The sequence below is a fragment of the Engystomops pustulosus genome, chromosome 9 (genome assembly GCF_040894005.1).
Source record: "Engystomops pustulosus chromosome 9, aEngPut4.maternal, whole genome shotgun sequence".
NCBI lineage: Eukaryota > Metazoa > Chordata > Amphibia > Anura > Leptodactylidae > Engystomops > Engystomops pustulosus.
In genome coordinates this window covers 67,970,225-67,988,655 of record NC_092419.1, presented here as the reverse complement: position 1 = coordinate 67,988,655, position 18,431 = coordinate 67,970,225, and the positions used below count along the sequence as shown (strand labels likewise).

At 45.8% G+C, this 18,431-nt stretch overlaps 77 pseudogenes; all 77 read right to left on the bottom strand.

Annotated features, from left to right (window-relative positions):
• Positions 1-2: 2 nt before the first annotated feature.
• LOC140078587 (5S ribosomal RNA) lies at positions 3-121 on the bottom strand (annotated as a pseudogene).
• A 70-nt stretch (positions 122-191) lies between these two features.
• LOC140100557 (5S ribosomal RNA) lies at positions 192-310 on the bottom strand (annotated as a pseudogene).
• A 70-nt stretch (positions 311-380) lies between these two features.
• LOC140095418 (5S ribosomal RNA) lies at positions 381-499 on the bottom strand (annotated as a pseudogene).
• Positions 500-750: 251 nt separating this feature from the next.
• On the bottom strand, positions 751-869 carry LOC140090141 (5S ribosomal RNA; annotated as a pseudogene).
• Positions 870-939: 70 nt separating this feature from the next.
• Positions 940-1,058, bottom strand: LOC140096041 (5S ribosomal RNA; annotated as a pseudogene).
• A 70-nt stretch (positions 1,059-1,128) lies between these two features.
• On the bottom strand, positions 1,129-1,247 carry LOC140084362 (5S ribosomal RNA; annotated as a pseudogene).
• Positions 1,248-1,506: 259 nt separating this feature from the next.
• LOC140100556 (5S ribosomal RNA) lies at positions 1,507-1,625 on the bottom strand (annotated as a pseudogene).
• A 70-nt stretch (positions 1,626-1,695) lies between these two features.
• On the bottom strand, positions 1,696-1,814 carry LOC140100555 (5S ribosomal RNA; annotated as a pseudogene).
• Positions 1,815-1,884: 70 nt separating this feature from the next.
• LOC140086537 (5S ribosomal RNA) lies at positions 1,885-2,003 on the bottom strand (annotated as a pseudogene).
• Positions 2,004-2,073: 70 nt separating this feature from the next.
• On the bottom strand, positions 2,074-2,192 carry LOC140088395 (5S ribosomal RNA; annotated as a pseudogene).
• Positions 2,193-2,262: 70 nt separating this feature from the next.
• Positions 2,263-2,381, bottom strand: LOC140100554 (5S ribosomal RNA; annotated as a pseudogene).
• A 70-nt stretch (positions 2,382-2,451) lies between these two features.
• LOC140086926 (5S ribosomal RNA) lies at positions 2,452-2,570 on the bottom strand (annotated as a pseudogene).
• A 70-nt stretch (positions 2,571-2,640) lies between these two features.
• On the bottom strand, positions 2,641-2,759 carry LOC140081874 (5S ribosomal RNA; annotated as a pseudogene).
• A 70-nt stretch (positions 2,760-2,829) lies between these two features.
• Positions 2,830-2,948, bottom strand: LOC140080787 (5S ribosomal RNA; annotated as a pseudogene).
• A 70-nt stretch (positions 2,949-3,018) lies between these two features.
• Positions 3,019-3,137, bottom strand: LOC140091345 (5S ribosomal RNA; annotated as a pseudogene).
• A 440-nt stretch (positions 3,138-3,577) lies between these two features.
• Positions 3,578-3,696, bottom strand: LOC140083079 (5S ribosomal RNA; annotated as a pseudogene).
• A 70-nt stretch (positions 3,697-3,766) lies between these two features.
• LOC140100553 (5S ribosomal RNA) lies at positions 3,767-3,885 on the bottom strand (annotated as a pseudogene).
• Positions 3,886-3,955: 70 nt separating this feature from the next.
• Positions 3,956-4,074, bottom strand: LOC140096040 (5S ribosomal RNA; annotated as a pseudogene).
• Positions 4,075-4,144: 70 nt separating this feature from the next.
• LOC140084361 (5S ribosomal RNA) lies at positions 4,145-4,263 on the bottom strand (annotated as a pseudogene).
• Positions 4,264-4,333: 70 nt separating this feature from the next.
• On the bottom strand, positions 4,334-4,452 carry LOC140086536 (5S ribosomal RNA; annotated as a pseudogene).
• A 70-nt stretch (positions 4,453-4,522) lies between these two features.
• Positions 4,523-4,641, bottom strand: LOC140080786 (5S ribosomal RNA; annotated as a pseudogene).
• A 70-nt stretch (positions 4,642-4,711) lies between these two features.
• On the bottom strand, positions 4,712-4,830 carry LOC140090747 (5S ribosomal RNA; annotated as a pseudogene).
• Positions 4,831-4,900: 70 nt separating this feature from the next.
• LOC140100551 (5S ribosomal RNA) lies at positions 4,901-5,019 on the bottom strand (annotated as a pseudogene).
• A 259-nt stretch (positions 5,020-5,278) lies between these two features.
• On the bottom strand, positions 5,279-5,397 carry LOC140100549 (5S ribosomal RNA; annotated as a pseudogene).
• A 70-nt stretch (positions 5,398-5,467) lies between these two features.
• Positions 5,468-5,586, bottom strand: LOC140100548 (5S ribosomal RNA; annotated as a pseudogene).
• Positions 5,587-5,656: 70 nt separating this feature from the next.
• On the bottom strand, positions 5,657-5,775 carry LOC140089012 (5S ribosomal RNA; annotated as a pseudogene).
• A 70-nt stretch (positions 5,776-5,845) lies between these two features.
• LOC140080785 (5S ribosomal RNA) lies at positions 5,846-5,964 on the bottom strand (annotated as a pseudogene).
• Positions 5,965-6,034: 70 nt separating this feature from the next.
• On the bottom strand, positions 6,035-6,153 carry LOC140080784 (5S ribosomal RNA; annotated as a pseudogene).
• A 440-nt stretch (positions 6,154-6,593) lies between these two features.
• Positions 6,594-6,712, bottom strand: LOC140088126 (5S ribosomal RNA; annotated as a pseudogene).
• Positions 6,713-6,782: 70 nt separating this feature from the next.
• Positions 6,783-6,901, bottom strand: LOC140100547 (5S ribosomal RNA; annotated as a pseudogene).
• A 70-nt stretch (positions 6,902-6,971) lies between these two features.
• LOC140096039 (5S ribosomal RNA) lies at positions 6,972-7,090 on the bottom strand (annotated as a pseudogene).
• Positions 7,091-7,160: 70 nt separating this feature from the next.
• On the bottom strand, positions 7,161-7,279 carry LOC140084360 (5S ribosomal RNA; annotated as a pseudogene).
• Positions 7,280-7,538: 259 nt separating this feature from the next.
• On the bottom strand, positions 7,539-7,657 carry LOC140100546 (5S ribosomal RNA; annotated as a pseudogene).
• A 70-nt stretch (positions 7,658-7,727) lies between these two features.
• LOC140080783 (5S ribosomal RNA) lies at positions 7,728-7,846 on the bottom strand (annotated as a pseudogene).
• A 70-nt stretch (positions 7,847-7,916) lies between these two features.
• LOC140090744 (5S ribosomal RNA) lies at positions 7,917-8,035 on the bottom strand (annotated as a pseudogene).
• Positions 8,036-8,105: 70 nt separating this feature from the next.
• On the bottom strand, positions 8,106-8,224 carry LOC140093360 (5S ribosomal RNA; annotated as a pseudogene).
• Positions 8,225-8,294: 70 nt separating this feature from the next.
• On the bottom strand, positions 8,295-8,413 carry LOC140091474 (5S ribosomal RNA; annotated as a pseudogene).
• A 70-nt stretch (positions 8,414-8,483) lies between these two features.
• Positions 8,484-8,602, bottom strand: LOC140100545 (5S ribosomal RNA; annotated as a pseudogene).
• A 251-nt stretch (positions 8,603-8,853) lies between these two features.
• Positions 8,854-8,972, bottom strand: LOC140085157 (5S ribosomal RNA; annotated as a pseudogene).
• A 70-nt stretch (positions 8,973-9,042) lies between these two features.
• LOC140084359 (5S ribosomal RNA) lies at positions 9,043-9,161 on the bottom strand (annotated as a pseudogene).
• Positions 9,162-9,231: 70 nt separating this feature from the next.
• Positions 9,232-9,350, bottom strand: LOC140093260 (5S ribosomal RNA; annotated as a pseudogene).
• Positions 9,351-9,420: 70 nt separating this feature from the next.
• LOC140080782 (5S ribosomal RNA) lies at positions 9,421-9,539 on the bottom strand (annotated as a pseudogene).
• A 70-nt stretch (positions 9,540-9,609) lies between these two features.
• LOC140080781 (5S ribosomal RNA) lies at positions 9,610-9,728 on the bottom strand (annotated as a pseudogene).
• A 70-nt stretch (positions 9,729-9,798) lies between these two features.
• Positions 9,799-9,917, bottom strand: LOC140091344 (5S ribosomal RNA; annotated as a pseudogene).
• A 440-nt stretch (positions 9,918-10,357) lies between these two features.
• On the bottom strand, positions 10,358-10,476 carry LOC140083078 (5S ribosomal RNA; annotated as a pseudogene).
• Positions 10,477-10,546: 70 nt separating this feature from the next.
• On the bottom strand, positions 10,547-10,665 carry LOC140100544 (5S ribosomal RNA; annotated as a pseudogene).
• Positions 10,666-10,735: 70 nt separating this feature from the next.
• LOC140096038 (5S ribosomal RNA) lies at positions 10,736-10,854 on the bottom strand (annotated as a pseudogene).
• Positions 10,855-10,924: 70 nt separating this feature from the next.
• LOC140084358 (5S ribosomal RNA) lies at positions 10,925-11,043 on the bottom strand (annotated as a pseudogene).
• A 259-nt stretch (positions 11,044-11,302) lies between these two features.
• On the bottom strand, positions 11,303-11,421 carry LOC140091336 (5S ribosomal RNA; annotated as a pseudogene).
• A 70-nt stretch (positions 11,422-11,491) lies between these two features.
• Positions 11,492-11,610, bottom strand: LOC140080779 (5S ribosomal RNA; annotated as a pseudogene).
• Positions 11,611-11,680: 70 nt separating this feature from the next.
• LOC140090743 (5S ribosomal RNA) lies at positions 11,681-11,799 on the bottom strand (annotated as a pseudogene).
• Positions 11,800-11,869: 70 nt separating this feature from the next.
• Positions 11,870-11,988, bottom strand: LOC140093359 (5S ribosomal RNA; annotated as a pseudogene).
• Positions 11,989-12,058: 70 nt separating this feature from the next.
• Positions 12,059-12,177, bottom strand: LOC140091473 (5S ribosomal RNA; annotated as a pseudogene).
• Positions 12,178-12,247: 70 nt separating this feature from the next.
• Positions 12,248-12,366, bottom strand: LOC140100543 (5S ribosomal RNA; annotated as a pseudogene).
• Positions 12,367-12,617: 251 nt separating this feature from the next.
• LOC140085156 (5S ribosomal RNA) lies at positions 12,618-12,736 on the bottom strand (annotated as a pseudogene).
• Positions 12,737-12,806: 70 nt separating this feature from the next.
• LOC140084357 (5S ribosomal RNA) lies at positions 12,807-12,925 on the bottom strand (annotated as a pseudogene).
• A 70-nt stretch (positions 12,926-12,995) lies between these two features.
• LOC140093258 (5S ribosomal RNA) lies at positions 12,996-13,114 on the bottom strand (annotated as a pseudogene).
• A 70-nt stretch (positions 13,115-13,184) lies between these two features.
• Positions 13,185-13,303, bottom strand: LOC140081873 (5S ribosomal RNA; annotated as a pseudogene).
• Positions 13,304-13,373: 70 nt separating this feature from the next.
• LOC140100542 (5S ribosomal RNA) lies at positions 13,374-13,492 on the bottom strand (annotated as a pseudogene).
• A 70-nt stretch (positions 13,493-13,562) lies between these two features.
• LOC140085163 (5S ribosomal RNA) lies at positions 13,563-13,681 on the bottom strand (annotated as a pseudogene).
• A 70-nt stretch (positions 13,682-13,751) lies between these two features.
• Positions 13,752-13,870, bottom strand: LOC140100540 (5S ribosomal RNA; annotated as a pseudogene).
• Positions 13,871-14,310: 440 nt separating this feature from the next.
• Positions 14,311-14,429, bottom strand: LOC140084356 (5S ribosomal RNA; annotated as a pseudogene).
• A 70-nt stretch (positions 14,430-14,499) lies between these two features.
• LOC140093257 (5S ribosomal RNA) lies at positions 14,500-14,618 on the bottom strand (annotated as a pseudogene).
• Positions 14,619-14,688: 70 nt separating this feature from the next.
• Positions 14,689-14,807, bottom strand: LOC140081872 (5S ribosomal RNA; annotated as a pseudogene).
• Positions 14,808-14,877: 70 nt separating this feature from the next.
• On the bottom strand, positions 14,878-14,996 carry LOC140100539 (5S ribosomal RNA; annotated as a pseudogene).
• A 70-nt stretch (positions 14,997-15,066) lies between these two features.
• LOC140085161 (5S ribosomal RNA) lies at positions 15,067-15,185 on the bottom strand (annotated as a pseudogene).
• A 70-nt stretch (positions 15,186-15,255) lies between these two features.
• Positions 15,256-15,374, bottom strand: LOC140083242 (5S ribosomal RNA; annotated as a pseudogene).
• Positions 15,375-15,814: 440 nt separating this feature from the next.
• LOC140078436 (5S ribosomal RNA) lies at positions 15,815-15,933 on the bottom strand (annotated as a pseudogene).
• Positions 15,934-16,192: 259 nt separating this feature from the next.
• On the bottom strand, positions 16,193-16,311 carry LOC140084355 (5S ribosomal RNA; annotated as a pseudogene).
• Positions 16,312-16,381: 70 nt separating this feature from the next.
• On the bottom strand, positions 16,382-16,500 carry LOC140100537 (5S ribosomal RNA; annotated as a pseudogene).
• Positions 16,501-16,570: 70 nt separating this feature from the next.
• LOC140096037 (5S ribosomal RNA) lies at positions 16,571-16,689 on the bottom strand (annotated as a pseudogene).
• Positions 16,690-16,759: 70 nt separating this feature from the next.
• On the bottom strand, positions 16,760-16,878 carry LOC140084354 (5S ribosomal RNA; annotated as a pseudogene).
• A 259-nt stretch (positions 16,879-17,137) lies between these two features.
• LOC140092187 (5S ribosomal RNA) lies at positions 17,138-17,256 on the bottom strand (annotated as a pseudogene).
• Positions 17,257-17,326: 70 nt separating this feature from the next.
• Positions 17,327-17,445, bottom strand: LOC140085520 (5S ribosomal RNA; annotated as a pseudogene).
• Positions 17,446-17,515: 70 nt separating this feature from the next.
• On the bottom strand, positions 17,516-17,634 carry LOC140090742 (5S ribosomal RNA; annotated as a pseudogene).
• A 70-nt stretch (positions 17,635-17,704) lies between these two features.
• Positions 17,705-17,823, bottom strand: LOC140100536 (5S ribosomal RNA; annotated as a pseudogene).
• A 259-nt stretch (positions 17,824-18,082) lies between these two features.
• On the bottom strand, positions 18,083-18,201 carry LOC140080778 (5S ribosomal RNA; annotated as a pseudogene).
• Between the last annotated feature and the right edge of the window lie 230 nt (positions 18,202-18,431).

Sequence of the window (18,431 nt, the reverse complement as noted above, 5' to 3'; positions counted from 1 at the left end):
AAGGTCAACAGAACTTGGGCTTCCCAGCCAGTCTCCCATGCTGGTACTTGCCAAGCCTTAAGCTGCATTGCTGCTGCGATCTGACGAGAGCAGGCACATTCAGCTTAGAATGGCCGTTGACAGCAGCTGTTCAATTTGAACCTTCTTTTACCATCTTTGACAGAGAAACTAACAATTTTCAGGTTCAAAAAGGTCAACGGAACTTGGGATTCCCAGCCAGTCTCCCATGCTGGTACTTGCCAAGCCTTAAGCTGCATTGCTGCTGCGATCTGACGAGAGCAGGCACATTCAGCTTAGAATGGCCGTTGACAGCAGCTGTTCAATTTGAACCTTCTTTTAATATCTCATAGAGAAACTAACACAATTTTCAGGTTCAAAAAGGTCAACGGAACTTAGGATTCCCAGCCAGTCTCCCATGCTGGTACTTGCCAAGCCTTAAGCTGCATTGTTGCTGCGATCTGACGAGAGCAGGCACATTCAGCTTAGAATGGCCGTTAGCAGCAGCTGTTCAATTTGAACCTTCTTTTACTATCTCATAGAGAAACTAACACAATTTTCAGGTTCAAAAAGGTCAACGGAACTTGGGATTCCCAGCCAGTCTCCCATGCTGGTACTTGCCAAGCCTTAAGCTGCTGCGATCTGACGAGAGCAGGCACATTCAGCTTAGAATGGCCGTTGACAGCAGCTGTTCAATTTGAACCTTCTTTTACCATCTTTGACAGAGAAACTAACAATTTTCAGGTTCAAAAAGGTCAACGGAACTTGGGATTCCCAGCCAGTCTCCCATGCTGGTACTTGCCAAGCCTTAAGCTGCATTGCTGCTGCGATCTGACGAGAGCAGGCACATTCAGCTTAGAATGGCTGTTGACAGCAGCTGCTTAATTTCTACTTTCTTTTACTATCTCATAGAGAAACTAACACAATTTTCAGGTTCAAAAAGCTCAACGGAACTTGGGATTCCCAGCCAGTCTCCCATGCTGGTACTTGCCAAGCCTTAAGCTGCATTGCTGCTGCGATCTGACGAGAGCAGGCACATTCAGCTTAGAAGGGCCGTTGACAGCAGCTGTTCAATTTGAACCTTCTTTTACTATCTCATAGAGAAACTAACACAAGTTTCAGGTTCAAAAAGGTCAACGGAACTTGGGATTCCCAGCCAGTCTCCCATGCTGGTACTTGCCAAGCCTTAAGCTGCATTGATGCTGCGATCTGACGAGAGCAGGCACATTCAGCTTAGAATGGCCGTTGACAGCAGCTGTTCAGTTTGAACCTTCTTTTACTATCTCATAGAGAAACTAACACAATTTTCAGGTTCAAAAAGGTCAACGGAACTTGGGATTCACAGCCAGTCTCCCATGCTGGTACTTGCCAAGCCTTAAGCCGCATCGCTGCTGTGATCCGACAAGAGCACACACATTCAGCTTAGAATGGCCATTGACAGCAGCTGTTCAATTTGAACCTTCTTTTACTATCTCATAGAGAAACTAACACAATTTTCAGGTTCAAAAAGGTCAACGGAACTTGGGATTCCCAGCCAGTCTCCCATGCTGGTACTTGCCAAGCCTTAAGCTGCATTGCTGCTGCGATCTGACGAGAGCAGGCACATTCAGCTTAGAATGGCCGTTGACAGCAGCTGTTCAGTTTGAACCTTCTTTTACTATCTCATAGAGAAACTAACACAATTTTCAGGTTCAAAAAGGTCAACGGAACTTGGGATTCCCAGCCAGTCTCCCATGCTGGTACTTGCCAAGCCTTAAGCTGCATTGCTGCTGCGATCTGACGAGAGCAGGCACATTCAGCTTAGAATGGCCGTTGACAGCAGCTGTTCAATTTGAACCTTCTTTTACTATCTCATAGAGAAACTAACACAATTTTCAGGTTCAAAAAGGTCAACGGAACTTGGGATTCACAGCCAGTCTCCCATGCTGGTACTTGCCAAGCCTTAAGCTGCATTGCTGCTGCGATCTGACGAGAGCAGGCACATTCAGCTTAGAATGGCCGTTGACAGCAGCTGTTCAATTTGAACCTTTTTTTACTATCTCATAGAGAAACTAACACAATTTTCAGGTTCAAAAAGGTCAACAGAACTTGGGATTCCGAGCCAGTCTCCCATGCTGGTACTTGCCAAGCCTTAAGCTGCATTGCTGCTGCGATCTGACGAGAGCAGGCACATTCAGCTTAGAATGGCCGTTGACAGCAGCTGTTCAATTTGAACCTTCTTTTACTATCTCATAGAGAAACTAACACAATTTTCAGGTTCAAAAAGGTCAACGGAACTTGGGATTCCCAGCCAGTCTCCCATGCTGGTACTTGCCAAGCCTTAAGCTGCATTGCTGCTGCGATCTGACGAGAGCAGGCACATTCAGCTTAGAATGGCCGTTGACAGCAGCTGTTCAATTTGAACCTTCTTTTACTATCTCATAGAGAAACTAACACAATTTTCAGGTTCAAAAAGGTCAACGGAACTTGGGATTCCCAGCCAGTCTCCCATGCTGGTACTTGCCAAGCCTTAAGCTGCATTGCTGCTGCAATCTGACGAGAGCAGGCACATTCAGCTTAGAATGGCCGTTGACAGCAGCTGTTCAATTTGAACCTTCTTTTACTATCTCATAGAGAAACTAACACAATTTTCAGGTTCAAAAAGGTCAACAGAACTTGGGATTCCCAGCCAGTCTCCCATGCTGGTACTTGCCAAGCCTTAAGCTGCATTGCTGCTGCGATCTGACGAGAGCAGGCACATTCAGCTTAGAATGGCTGTTGACAGCAGCTGTTCAATTTGAACCTTCTTTTACTATCTCATAGAAAAACTAACACAATTTTCAGGTTCAAAAAGGTCAACAGAACTTGGGATTCCCAGCCAGTCTCCCATGCTGGTACTTGCCAAGCCTTAAGCTGCATTGCTGCTGCGATCTGACGAGAGCAGGCACATTCAGCTTAGAATGGCCGTTGACAGCAGCTGTTCAATTTGAACCTTCTTTTACCATCTTTGACAGAGAAACTAACAATTTTCAGGTTCAAAAAGGTCAACGGAACTTGGGATTCCAAGCCAGTTTCCCATGCTGGTACTTGCCAAGCCTTAAGCTGCATTGCTGCTGCGATCTGACGAGAGCAGGCACATTCAGCTTAGAATGGCCGTTGACAGCAGCTGTTCAATTTGAACCTTCTTTTAATATCTCATAGAGAAACTAACACAATTTTCAGGTTCAAAAAGGTCAACGGAACTTAGGATTCCCAGCCAGTCTCCCATGCTGGTACTTGCCAAGCCTTAAGCTGCATTGCTGCTGCGAACTGACGAGAGCAGGCACATTCAGCTTAGAATGGCCGTTAGCAACAGCTGTTCAATTTGAACCTTCTTTTACTATCTCATAGAGAAACTAACACAATTTTCAGGTTCAAAAAGGTCAACGGAACTTGGGATTCCCAGCCAGTCTCCCATGCTGGTACTTGCCAAGCCTTAAGCTGCTGCGATCTGACGAGAGCAGGCACATTCAGCTTAGAATGGCCGTTGACAGCAGCTGTTCAATTTGAACCTTCTTTTACTATCTCATAGAAAAACTAACACAATTTTCAGGTTCAAAAAGGTCAACAGAACTTGGGATTCCCAGCCAGTCTCCCATGCTGGTACTTGCCAAGCCTTAAGCTGCATTGCTGCTGCGATCTAACGAGAGCAGGCACATTCAGCTTAGAATGGCCGTTGACAGCAGCTGTTCAATTTGAACCTTCTTTTACCATCTTTGACAGAGAAACTAACAATTTTCAGGTTCAAAAAGGTCAACGGAACTTGGGATTCCCAGCCAGTCTCCCATGCTGGTACTTGCCAAGCCTTAAGCTGCATTGCTGCTGCGATCTGACGAGAGCAGGCACATTCAGCTTAGAATGGCCGTTGACAGCAGCTGCCTAATTTCTACTTTCTTTTACTATCTCATAGAGAAACTAACACAATTTTCAGGTTCAAAAAGCTCAACGGAACTTGGGATTCCCAGCCAGTCTCCCATGCTGGTACTTGCCAAGCCTTAAGCTGCATTGCTGCTGCGATCTGACGAGAGCAGGCACATTCAGCTTAGAAGGGCCGTTGACAGCAGCTGTTCAATTTGAACCTTCTTTTACTATCTCATAGAGAAACTAACACAATTTTCAGGTTCAAAAAGGTCAACGGAACTTGGGATTCCCAGCCAGTCTCCCATGCTGGTACTTGCCAAGCCTTAAGCTGCATTGATGCTGCGATCTGACGAGAGCAGGCACATTCAGCTTAGAATGGCCGTTGACAGCAGCTGTTCAGTTTGAACCTTCTTTTACTATCTCATAGAGAAACGAACACAATTTTCAGGTTCAAAAAGGTCAACGGAACTTGGGATTCACAGCCAGTCTCCCATGCTGGTACTTGCCAAGCCTTAAGCTGCATTGCTGCTGCGATCTGACGAGAGCAGGCACATTCAGCTTAGAATGGCCGTTGACAGCAGCTGTTCAATTTGAACCTTCTTTTACTATCTCATAGAGAAACTAACACAATTTTCAGGTTCAAAAAGGTCAACAGAACTTGGGATTCCCAGCCAGTCTCCCATGCTGGTACTTGCCAAGCCTTAAGCTGCATTGCTGCTGCGATCTGACGAGAGCAGGCACATTCAGCTTAGAATGGCCGTTGACAGCAGCTGTTCAATTTGAACCTTCTTTTACTATCTCATAGAGAAACTAACACAATTTTCAGGTTCAAAAAGGTCAACGGAACTTGGGATTCCCAGCCAGTCTCCCATGCTGTTACTTGCCAAGCCTAAAGCTGCATTGCTGCTGCGATCTGACGAGAGCAGGCACATTCAGCTTAGAATGGCCGTTGACGGCAGCTGTTCAGTTTGAACCTTCTTTTACTATCTCATAGAGAAACTAACACAATTTTCAGGTTCAAAAAGGTCAACGGAACTTGGGATTCCCAGCCAGTCTCCCATGCTGGTACTTGCCAAGCCTTAAGCTGCATTGCTGCTGCGATCTGACGAGAGCAGGCACATTCAGCTTAGAATGGCCGTTGACAGCAGCTGTTCAATTTGAACCTTCTTTTACCATCTTTGACAGAGAAACTAACAATTTTCAGGTTCAAAAAGGTCAACAGAACTTGGGATTCCCAGCCAGTCTCCCATGCTGGTACTTGCCAAGCCTTAAGCTGCATTGTTGCTGCGATGTGACTAGAGCAGGCACATTCAGCTTAGAATGGCCGTTGACAGCAGCTGTTCAATTTGAACCTTCTTTTACTATCTCATAGAGAAACTAACACAATTTTCAGGTTCAAAAAGGTCAACGGAACTTGGGATTCCCAGCCAGTCTCCCATGCTGGTACTTGCCAAGCCTTAAGCTGCATTGCTGCTGCGATCTGACGAGAGCAGGCACATTCAGCTTAGAATGGCCGTTGACAGCAGCTGTTCAATTTGAACCTTCTTTTACTATCTCATAGAGAAACTAACACAATTTTCAGGTTCAAAAAGGTCAACGGAACTTGGGATTCCCAGCCAGTCTCCCATGCTGGTACTTGCCAAGCCTTAAGCTGCATTGCTGCTGCGATCTGACGAGAGCAGGCACATTCAGCTTAGAATGGCCGTTGACAGCAGCTGTTCAATTTGAACCTTCTTTTACTATCTCATAGAGAAACTAACACAATTTTCAGGTTCAAAAAGGTCAACGGAACTTGGGATTCCCAGCCAGTCTCCCATGCTGGTACTTGCCAAGCCTTAAGCTGCATTGCTGCTGCGATCTGACAAGAGCAGGCACATTCAGCTTAGAATGGCCGTTGACAGCAGCTGTTCAATTTGAACCTTCTTTTACTATCTCATAGAGAAACTAACACAATTTTCAGGTTCAAAAAGGTCAACAGAACTTGGGATTCCCAGCCAGTCTCCCATGCTGGTACTTGCCAAGCCTTAAGCTGCATTGCTGCTGCGATCTGACGAGAGCAGGCACATTCAGCTTAGAATGGCCGTTGACAGCAGCTGTTCAATTTGAACCTTCTTTTACTATCTCATAGAAAAACTAACACAATTTTCAGGTTCAAAAAGGTCAACAGAACTTGGGATTCCCAGCCAGTCTCCCATGCTGGTACTTGCCAAGCCTTAAGCTGCATTGCTGCTGCGATCTGACGAGAGCAGGCACATTCAGCTTAGAATGGCCGTTGACAGCAGCTGTTCAATTTGAACCTTCTTTTAATATCTCATAGAGAAACTAACACAATTTTCAGGTTCAAAAAGGTCAACGGAACTTAGGATTCCCAGCCAGTCTCCCATGCTGGTACTTGCCAAGCCTTAAGCTGCATTGCTGCTGCGAACTGACGAGAGCAGGCACATTCAGCTTAGAATGGCCGTTAGCAGCAGCTGTTCAATTTGAACCTTCTTTTACTATCTCATAGAGAAACTAACACAATTTTCAGGTTCAAAAAGGTCAACGGAACTTGGGATTCCCAGCCAGTCTCCCATGCTGGTACTTGCCAAGCCTTAAGCTGCTGCGATCTGACGAGAGCAGGCACATTCAGCTTAGAATGGCCGTTGACAGCAGCTGTTCAATTTGAACCTTCTTTTACTATCTCATAGAAAAACTAACACAATTTTCAGGTTCAAAAAGGTCAACAGAACTTGGGATTCCCAGCCAGTCTCCCATGCTGGTACTTGCCAAGCCTTAAGCTGCATTGCTGCTGCGATCTAACGAGAGCAGGCTCATTCAGCTTAGAATGGCCGTTGACAGCAGCTGTTCAATTTGAACCTTCTTTTACCATCTTTGACAGAGAAACTAACAATTTTCAGGTTCAAAAAGGTCAACGGAACTTGGGATTCCCAGCCAGTCTCCCATGCTGGTACTTGCCAAGCCTTAAGCTGCATTGCTGCTGCGATCTGACGAGAGCAGGCACATTCAGCTTAGAATGGCCGTTGACAGCAGCTGCCTAATTTCTACTTTCTTTTACTATCTCATAGAGAAACTAACACAATTTTCAGGTTCAAAAGGCTCAACGGAACTTGGGATTCCCAGCCAGTCTCCCATGCTGGTACTTGCCAAGCCTTAAGCTGCATTGCTGCTGCGATCTGACGAGAGCAGGCACATTCAGCTTAGAAGGGCCGTTGACAGCAGCTGTTCAATTTGAACCTTCTTTTACTATCTCATAGAGAAACTAACACAATTTTCAGGTTCAAAAAGGTCAACGGAACTTGGGATTCCCAGCCAGTCTCCCATGCTGGTACTTGCCAAGCCTTAAGCTGCATTGATGCTGCGATCTGACGAGAGCAGGCACATTCAGCTTAGAATGGCCGTTGACAGCAGCTGTTCAGTTTGAACCTTCTTTTACTATCTCATAGAGAAACGAACACAATTTTCAGGTTCAAAAAGGTCAACGGAACTTGGGATTCACAGCCAGTCTCCCATGCTGGTACTTGCCAAGCCTTAAGCCGCATCGCTGCTGTGATCCGACAAGAGCACGCACATTCAGCTTAGAATGGCCGTTGACAGCAGCTGTTCAATTTGAACCTTCTTTTACTATCTCATAGAGAAACTAACACAATTTTCAGGTTCAAAAAGGTCAACGGAACTTGGGATTCCCAGCCAGTCTCCCATGCTGGTACTTGCCAAGCCTTAAGCTGCATTGCTGCTGCGATCTGACGAGAGCAGGCACATTCAGCTTAGAATGGCCGTTGACAGCAGCTGTTCAATTTGAACCTTCTTTTACTATCTCATAGAGAAACTAACACAATTTTCAGGTTCAAAAAGGTCAACAGAACTTGGGATTCCCAGCCAGTCTCCCATGCTGGTACTTGCCAAGCCTTAAGCTGCATTGCTGCTGCGATCTGACGAGAGCAGGCACATTCAGCTTAGAATGGCCGTTGACAGCAGCTGTTCAATTTGAACCTTCTTTTACTATCTCATAGAGAAACTAACACAATTTTCAGGTTCAAAAAGGTCAACGGAACTTGGGATTCCCAGCCAGTCTCCCATGCTGTTACTTGCCAAGCCTAAAGCTGCATTGCTGCTGCGATCTGACGAGAGCAGGCACATTCAGCTTAGAATGGCCGTTGACGGCAGCTGTTCAGTTTGAACCTTCTTTTACTATCTCATAGAGAAACTAACACAATTTTCAGGTTCAAAAAGGTCAACAGAACTTGGGATTCCCAGCCAGTCTCTCATGCTGGTACTTGCCAAGCCTTAAGCTGCATTGCTGCTGCGATCTGACGAGAGCAGGCACATTCAGCTTAGAATGGCCGTTGACAGCAGCTGTTCAATTTGAACCTTCTTTTACCATCTTTGACAGAGAAACTAACAATTTTCAGGTTCAAAAAGGTCAACGGAACTTGGGATTCCCAGCCAGTCTCCCATGCTGTTACTTGCCAAGCCTTAAGCTGCATTGCTGCTGCGATCTGACGAGAGCAGGCACATTCAGCTTAGAATGGCCGTTGACAGCAGCTGTTCAATTTGAACCTTCTTTTACTATCTCATAGAGAAACTAACACAATTTTCAGGTTCAAAAAGGTCAACGGAACTTGGGATTCCCAGCCAGTCTCCCATGCTGGTACTTGCCAAGCCTTAAGCTGCATTGCTGCTGCGATCTGACGAGAGCAGGCACATTCAGCTTAGAATGGCCGTTGACAGCAGCTGTTCAATTTGAACCTTCTTTTATTATCTCATAGAGAAACTAACACAATTTTCAGGTTCAAAAAGGTCAACGGAACTAGGGATTCCCAGCCAGTCTCCCATGCTGGTACTTGCCAAGCCTTAAGCTGCTGCGATCTGACGAGAGCAGGCACATTCAGCTTAGAATGGCCGTTGACAGCAGCTGTTCAATTTGAACCTTCTTTTACTATCTCATAGAGAAACTAACACAATTTTCAGGTTCAAAAAGGTCAACAGAACTTGGGATTCCCAGCCAGTCTCCCATGCTGGTACTTGCCAAGCCTTAAGCTGCATTGCTGCTGCGATCTGACGAGAGCAGGCACATTCAGCTGAGAATGGCTGTTGACAGCAGCTGTTCAATTTGAACCTTCTTTTACTATCTCATAGAGAAACTAACACAATTTTCAGATTCAAAAAGGTCAACGGAACTTGGGATTCCCAGCCAGTCTCCCATGCTGGTACTTGCCAAGCCTTAAGCTGCATTGATGCTGCGATCTGACGAGAGCAGGCACATTCAGCTTAGAATGGCCGTTGACAGCAGCTGTTCAGTTTGAACCTTCTTTTACTATCTCATAGAGAAACTAACACAATTTTCAGGTTCAAAAAGGTCAACAGAACTTGGGATTCCCAGCCAGTCTCCCATGCTGGTACTTGCCAAGCCTTAAGCTGCAATGCTGCTGCGATCTGACGAGAGCAGGCACATTCAGCTTAGAATGGCCGTTGACAGCAGCTGTTCAATTTGAACCTTCTTTTACTATCTCATAGAGAAACTAACACAATTTTCAGGTTCAAAAAGGTCAACAGAACTTGGGATTCCCAGCCAGTCTCCCATGCTGGTACTTGCCAAGCCTTAAGCTGCATTGCTGCTGCGATCTGACGAGAGCAGGCACATTCAGCTTAGAATGGCCGTTGACAGCAGCTGTTCAATTTGAACCTTCTTTTACTATCTCATAGAAAAACTAACACAATTTTCAGGTTCAAAAAGGTCAACAGAACTTGGGATTCCCAGCCAGTCTCCCATGCTGGTACTTGCCAAGCCTTAAGCTGCATTGCTGCTGCGATCTGACGAGAGCAGGCACATTCAGCTTAGAATGGCCGTTGACAGCAGCTGTTCAATTTGAACCTTCTTTTACCATCTTTGACAGAGAAACTAACAATTTTCAGGTTCAAAAAGGTCAACGGAACTTGGGATTCCAAGCCAGTTTCCCATGCTGGTACTTGCCAAGCCTTAAGCTGCATTGCTGCTGCGATCTGACGAGAGCAGGCACATTCAGCTTAGAATGGCCGTTGACAGCAGCTGTTCAATTTGAACCTTCTTTTAATATCTCATAGAGAAACTAACACAATTTTCAGGTTCAAAAAGGTCAACGGAACTTAGGATTCCCAGCCAGTCTCCCATGCTGGTACTTGCCAAGCCTTAAGCTGCATTGCTGCTGCGAACTGACGAGAGCAGGCACATTCAGCTTAGAATGGCCGTTAGCAGCAGCTGTTCAATTTGAACCTTCTTTTACTATCTCATAGAGAAACTAACACAATTTTCAGGTTCAAAAAGGTCAACGGAACTTGGGATTCCCAGCCAGTCTCCCATGCTGGTACTTGCCAAGCCTTAAGCTGCTGCGATCTGACGAGAGCAGGCACATTCAGCTTAGAATGGCCGTTGACAGCAGCTGTTCAATTTGAACCTTCTTTTACTATCTCATAGAAAAACTAACACAATTTTCAGGTTCAAAAAGGTCAACAGAACTTGGGATTCCCAGCCAGTCTCCCATGCTGGTACTTGCCAAGCCTTAAGCTGCATTGCTGCTGCGATCTAACGAGAGCAGGCACATTCAGCTTAGAATGGCCGTTGACAGCAGCTGTTCAATTTGAACCTTCTTTTACCATCTTTGACAGAGAAACTAACAATTTTCAGGTTCAAAAAGGTCAACGGAACTTGGGATTCCCAGCCAGTCTCCCATGCTGGTACTTGCCAAGCCTTAAGCTGCATTGCTGCTGCGATCTGACGAGAGCAGGCACATTCAGCTTAGAATGGCCGTTGACAGCAGCTGCCTAATTTCTACTTTCTTTTACTATCTCATAGAGAAACTAACACAATTTTCAGGTTCAAAAAGCTCAACGGAACTTGGGATTCCCAGCCAGTCTCCCATGCTGGTACTTGCCAAGCCTTAAGCTGCATTGCTGCTGCGATCTGACGAGAGCAGGCACATTCAGCTTAGAAGGGCCGTTGACAGCAGCTGTTCAATTTGAACCTTCTTTTACTATCTCATAGAGAAACTAACACAATTTTCAGGTTCAAAAAGGTCAACGGAACTTGGGATTCCCAGCCAGTCTCCCATGCTGGTACTTGCCAAGCCTTAAGCTGCATTGATGCTGCGATCTGACGAGAGCAGGCACATTCAGCTTAGAATGGCCGTTGACAGCAGCTGTTCAGTTTGAACCTTCTTTTACTATCTCATAGAGAAACGAACACAATTTTCAGGTTCAAAAAGGTCAACGGAACTTGGGATTCACAGCCAGTCTCCCATGCTGGTACTTGCCAAGCCTTAAGCCGCATCGCTGCTGTGATCCGACAAGAGCACGCACATTCAGCTTAGAATGGCCGTTGACAGCAGCTGTTCAATTTGAACCTTCTTTTACTATCTCATAGAGAAACTAACACAATTTTCAGGTTCAAAAAGGTCAACTGAACTTGGGATTCCCAGCCAGTCTCCCATGCTGGTACTTGCCAAGCCTTAAGCTGCATTGCTGCTGCGATCTGACGAGAGCAGGCACATTCAGCTTAGAATGGCCGTTGACAGCAGCTGTTCAATTTGAACCTTCTTTTACTATCTCATAGAGAAACTAACACAATTTTCAGGTTCAAAAAGGTCAACAGAACTTGGGATTCCCAGCCAGTCTCCCATGCTGGTACTTGCCAAGCCTTAAGCTGCATTGCTGCTGCGATCTGACGAGAGCAGGCACATTCAGCTTAGAATGGCCGTTGACAGCAGCTGTTCAATTTGAACCTTCTTTTACTATCTCATAGAGAAACTAACACAATTTTCAGGTTCAAAAAGGTCAACGGAACTTGGGATTCCCAGCCAGTCTCCCATGCTGTTACTTGCCAAGCCTAAAGCTGCATTGCTGCTGCGATCTGACGAGAGCAGGCACATTCAGCTTAGAATGGCCGTTGACGGCAGCTGTTCAGTTTGAACCTTCTTTTACTATCTCATAGAGAAACTAACACAATTTTCAGGTTCAAAAAGGTCAACAGAACTTGGGATTCCCAGCCAGTCTCTCATGCTGGTACTTGCCAAGCCTTAAGCTGCATTGCTGCTGCGATCTGACGAGAGCAGGCACATTCAGCTTAGAATGGCCGTTGACAGCAGCTGTTCAATTTGAACCTTCTTTTACCATCTTTGACAGAGAAACTAACAATTTTCAGGTTCAAAAAGGTCAACGGAACTTGGGATTCCCAGCCAGTCTCCCATGCTGTTACTTGCCAAGCCTTAAGCTGCATTGCTGCTGCGATCTGACGAGAGCAGGCACATTCAGCTTAGAATGGCCGTTGACAGCAGCTGTTCAATTTGAACCTTCTTTTACTATCTCATAGAGAAACTAACACAATTTTCAGGTTCAAAAAGGTCAACGGAACTTGGGATTCCCAGCCAGTCTCCCATGCTGGTACTTGCCAAGCCTTAAGCTGCATTGCTGCTGCGATCTGACGAGAGCAGGCACATTCAGCTTAGAATGGCCGTTGACAGCAGCTGTTCAATTTGAACCTTCTTTTACTATCTCATAGAGAAACTAACACAATTTTCAGGTTCAAAAAGGTCAACGGAACTAGGGATTCCCAGCCAGTCTCCCATGCTGGTACTTGCCAAGCCTTAAGCTGCTGCGATCTGACGAGAGCAGGCACATTCAGCTTAGAATGGCCGTTGACAGCAGCTGTTCAATTTGAACCTTCTTTTACTATCTCATAGAGAAACTAACACAATTTTCAGGTTCAAAAAGGTCAACAGAACTTGGGATTCCCAGCCAGTCTCCCATGCTGGTACTTGCCAAGCCTTAAGCTGCATTGCTGCTGCGATCTGACGAGAGCAGGCACATTCAGCTGAGAATGGCTGTTGACAGCAGCTGTTCAATTTGAACCTTCTTTTACTATCTCATAGAGAAACTAACACAATTTTCAGGTTCAAAAAGGTCAACGGAACTTGGGATTCCCAGCCAGTCTCCCATGCTGGTACTTGCCAAGCCTTAAGCTGCATTGATGCTGCGATCTGACGAGAGCAGGCACATTCAGCTTAGAATGGCCGTTGACAGCAGCTGTTCAGTTTGAACCTTCTTTTACTATCTCATAGAGAAACTAACACAATTTTCAGGTTCAAAAAGGTCAACAGAACTTGGGATTCCCAGCCAGTCTCCCATGCTGGTACTTGCCAAGCCTTAAGCTGCAATGCTGCTGCGATCTGACGAGAGCAGGCACATTCAGCTTAGAATGGCCGTTGACAGCAGCTGTTCAATTTGAACCTTCTTTTACTATCTCATAGAGAAACTAACACAATTTTCAGGTTCAAAAAGGTCAACAGAACTTGGGATTCCCAGCCAGTCTCCCATGCTGGTACTTGCCAAGCCTTAAGCTGCATTGCTGCTGCGATCTGACGAGAGCAGGCACATTCAGCTTAGAATGGCTGTTGACAGCAGCTGTTCAATTTGAACCTTCTTTTACTATCTCATAGAGAAACTAACACAATTTTCAGGTTCAAAAAGGTCAACGGAACTTGGGATTCCCAGCCAGTCTCCCATGCTGGTACTTGCCAAGCCTTAAGCTGCATTGCTGCTGCGATCTGACGAGAGCAGGCACATTCAGCTTAGAATGGCCGTTGACAGCAGCTGTTCAATTTGAACCTTCTTTTACTATCTCATAGAAAAACTAACACAATTTTCAGGTTCAAAAAGGTCAACAGAACTTGGGATTCCCAGCCAGTCTCCCATGCTGGTACTTGCCAAGCCTTAAGCTGCATTGCTGCTGCGATCTGACGAGAGCAGGCTCATTCAGCTTAGAATGGCCGTTGACAGCAGCTGTTCAATTTGAACCTTCTTTTACCATCTTTGACAGAGAAACTAACAATTTTCAGGTTCAAAAAGGTCAACGGAACTTGGGATTCCCAGCCAGTCTCCCATGCTGGTACTTGCCAAGCCTTAAGCTGCATTGCTGCTGCGATCTGACGAGAGCAGGCACATTCAGCTTAGAATGGCCGTTGACAGCAGCTGTTCAATTTGAACCTTCTTTTAATATCTCATAGAGAAACTAACACAATTTTCAGGTTCAAAAAGGTCAACGGAACTTAGGATTCCCAGCCAGTCTCCCATGCTGGTACTTGCCAAGCCTTAAGCTGCATTGCTGCTGCGAACTGACGAGAGCAGGCACATTCAGCTTAGAATGGCCGTTAGCAGCAGCTGTTCAATTTGAACCTTCTTTTACTATCTCATAGAGAAACTAACACAATTTTCAGGTTCAAAAAGGTCAACGGAACTTGGGATTCCCAGCCAGTCTCCCATGCTGGTACTTGCCAAGCCTTAAGCTGCTGCGATCTGACGAGAGCAGGCACATTCAGCTTAGAATGGCCGTTGACAGCAGCTGTTCAATTTGAACCTTCTTTTACCATCTTTGACAGAGAAACTAACAATTTTCAGGTTCAAAAAGGTCAACGGAACTTGGGATTCCCAGCCAGTCTCCCATGCTGGTACTTGCCAAGCCTTAAGCTGCATTGATGCTGCGATCTGACGAGAGCAGGCACATTCAGCTTAGAATGGCCGTTGACAGCAGCTGTTCAGTTTGAACCTTCTTTTACTATCTCATAGAGAAACTAACACAATTTTCAGGTTCAAAAAGGTCAACAGAACTTGGGATTCCCAGCCAGTCTCCCATGCTGGTACTTGCCAAGCCTTAAGCTGCAATGCTGCTGCGATCTGACGAGAGCAGGCACATTCAGCTTAGAATGGCCGTTGACAGCAGCTGTTCAATTTGAACCTTCTTTTACTATCTCATAGAGAAACTAACACAATTTTCAGGTTCAAAAAGGTCAACAGAACTTGGGATTCCCAGCCAGTCTCCCATGCTGGTACTTGCCAAGCCTTAAGCTGCATTGCTGCTGCGATCTGACGAGAGCAGGCACATTCAGCTTAGAATGGCTGTTGACAGCAGCTGTTCAATTTGAACCTTCTTTTACTATCTCATAGAGAAACTAACACAATTTTCAGGTTCAAAAAGGTCAACGGAACTTGGGATTCCCAGCCAGTCTCCCATGCTGGTACTTGCCAAGCCTTAAGCTGCATTGCTGCTGCGATCTGACGAGAGCAGGCACATTCAGCTTAGAATGGCCGTTGACAGCAGCTGTTCAATTTGAACCTTCTTTTACTATCTCATAGAAAAACTAACACAATTTTCAGGTTCAAAAAGGTCAACAGAACTTGGGATTCCCAGCCAGTCTCCCATGCTGGTACTTGCCAAGCCTTAAGCTGCATTGCTGCTGCGATCTGACGAGAGCAGGCTCATTCAGCTTAGAATGGCCGTTGACAGCAGCTGTTCAATTTGAACCTTCTTTTACCATCTTTGACAGAGAAACTAACAATTTTCAGGTTCAAAAAGGTCAACGGAACTTGGGATTCCCAGCCAGTCTCCCATGCTGGTACTTGCCAAGCCTTAAACTGCATTGCTGCTGCGATCTGACGAGAGCAGGCACATTCAGCTTAGAATGGCCGTTGACAGCAGCTGTTCAATTTGAACCTTCTTTTAATATCTCATAGAGAAACTAACACAATTTTCAGGTTCAAAAAGGTCAACGGAACTTAGGATTCCCAGCCAGTCTCCCATGCTGGTACTTGCCAAGCCTTAAGCTGCATTGCTGCTGCGAACTGACGAGAGCAGGCACATTCAGCTTAGAATGGCCGTTAGCAGCAGCTGTTCAATTTGAACCTTCTTTTACTATCTCATAGAGAAACTAACACAATTTTCAGGTTCAAAAAGGTCAACGGAACTTGGGATTCCCAGCCAGTCTCCCATGCTGGTACTTGCCAAGCCTTAAGCTGCTGCGATCTGACGAGAGCAGGCACATTCAGCTTAGAATGGCCGTTGACAGCAGCTGTTCAATTTGAACCTTCTTTTACCATCTTTGACAGAGAAACTAACAATTTTCAGGTTCAAAAAGGTCAACGGAACTTGGGATTCCCAGCCAGTCTCCCATGCTGGTACTTGCCAAGCCTTAAGCTGCATTGCTACTGCGATCTGACGAGAGCAGGCACATTCAGCTTAGAATGGCCGTTGACAGCAGCTGCCTAATTTCTACTTTCTTTTACTATCTCATAGAGAAACTAACACAATTTTCAGGTTCAAAAAGCTCAACGGGACTTGGGATTCCCAGCCAGTCTCCCATGCTGGTACTTGCCAAGCCTTAAGCTGCATTGCTGCTGCGATCTGACGAGAGCAGGCACATTCAGCTTAGAAGGGCCGCTGACAGCAGCTGTTCAATTTGAACCTTCTTTTACTATCTCATAGAGAAACTAACACAATTTTCAGGTTCAAAAAGGTCAACGGAACTTGGGATTCCCAGCCAGTCTCCCATGCTGGTACTTGCCAAGCCTTAAGCTGCATTGATGCTGCGATCTGACGAGAGCAGGCACATTCAGCTTAGAATGGCCGTTGACAGCAGCTGTTCAGTTTGAACCTTCTTTTACTATCTCATAGAGAAACTAACACAATTTTCAGGTTCAAAAAGGTCAACGGAACTTGGGATTCCCAGCCAGTCTCCCATGCTGGTACTTGCCAAGCCTTAAGCTGCATTGCTGCTGCGATCTGACGAGAGCAGGCACATTCAGCTTAGAATGGCCGTTGACAGCAGCTGCCTAATTTCTACTTTCTTTTACTATCTCATAGAGAAACTAACACAATTTTCAGGTTCAAAAAGCTCAACGGAACTTGGGATTCCCAGCCAGTCTCCCATGCTGGTACTTGCCAAGCCTTAAGCTGCATTGCTGCTGCGATCTGACGAGAGCAGGCACATTCAGCTTAGAAGGGCCGTTGACAGCAGCTGTTCAATTTGAACCTTCTTTTACTATCTCATAGAGAAACTAACACAATTTTCAGGTTCAAAAAGGTCAACGGAACTTGGGATTCCCAGCCAGTCTCCCATGCTGGTACTTGCCAAGCCTTAAGCTGCATTGATGCTGCGATCTGACGAGAGCAGGCACATTCAGCTTAGAATGGCCGTTGACAGCAGCTGTTCAGTTTGAACCTTCTTTTACTATCTCATAGAGAAACTAACACAATTTTCAGGTTCAAAAAGGTCAACGGAACTTGGGATTCACAGCCAGTCTCCCATGCTGGTACTTGCCAAGCCTTAAGCCGCATCGCTGCTGTGATCCGACAAGAGCACGCACATTCAGCTTAGAATGGCCGTTGACAGCATCTTTTCAATTTGAACCTTCTTTTACTATCTCATAGAGAAACTAACACAATTTTCAGGTTCAAAAAGGTTAACGGAACTTGGGATTCCCAGCCAGTCTCCCATGCTGGTACTTGCCAAGCCTTAAGCTGCATTGCTGCTGCGATCTGACGAGAGCAGGCACATTCAGCTTAGAATGGCCGCTGACAGCAGCTGTTCAATTTGAACCTTCTTTTACTATCTCATAGAGAAACTAACACAATTTTCAGGTTCAAAAAGGTCAACAGAACTTGGGATTCCCAGCCAGTCTCCCATGCTGGTACTTGCCAAGCCTTAAGCTGCATTGCTGCTGCGATCTGACGAGAGCAGGCACATTCAGCTTAGAATTGCCGTTGACAGCAGCTGTTCAATTTGAACCTTCTTTTACTATCTCATAGAGAAACTAACACAATTTTCAGGTTCAAAAAGGTCAACGGAACTTGGGATTCCCAGCCAGTCTCCCATGCTGTTACTTGCCAAGCCTAAAGCTGCATTGCTGCTGCGATCTGACGAGAGCAGGCACATTCAGCTTAGAATGGCCGTTGACAGCAGCTGTTCAGTTTGAACCTTCTTTTACTATCTCATAGAGAAACTAACACAATTTTCAGGTTCAAAAAGGTCAACGGAACTTGGGATTCCCAGCCAGTCTCCCATGCTGGTACTTGCCAAGCCTTAAGCTGCATTGCTGCTGCGATCTGACGAGAGCAGGCACATTCAGCTTAGAATGGCCGTTGACAGCAGCTGTTCAATTTGAACCTTCTTTTACTATCTCATAGAGAAACTAACACAATTTTCAGGTTCAAAAAGGTCAACGGAACTTGGGATTCCCAGCCAGTCTCCCATGCTGGTACTTGCCAAGCCTTAAGCTGCATTGCTGCTGCGATCTGACGAGAGCAGGCACATTCAGCTTAGAATGGCCGTTGACAGCAGCTGTTCAATTTGAACCTTTTTTTACTATCTCATAGAGAAACTAACACAATTTTCAGGTTCAAAAAGGTCAACAGAACTTGGGATTCCCAGCCAGTCTCCCATGCTGGTACTTGCCAAGCCTTAAGCTGCATTGCTGCTGCGATCTGACGAGAGCAGGCACATTCAGCTTAGAATGGCCGTTGACAGCAGCTGTTCAATTTGAACCTTCTTTTACTATCTCATAGAGAAACTAACACAATTTTCAGGTTCAAAAAGGTCAACGGAACTTGGGATTCCCAGCCAGTCTCCCATGCTGGTACTTGCCAAGCCTTAAGCTGCATTGCTGCTGCGATCTGACGAGAGCAGGCACATTCAGCTTAGAATGGCCGTTGACAGCAGCTGTTCAATTTGAACCTTCTTTTACTATCTCATAGA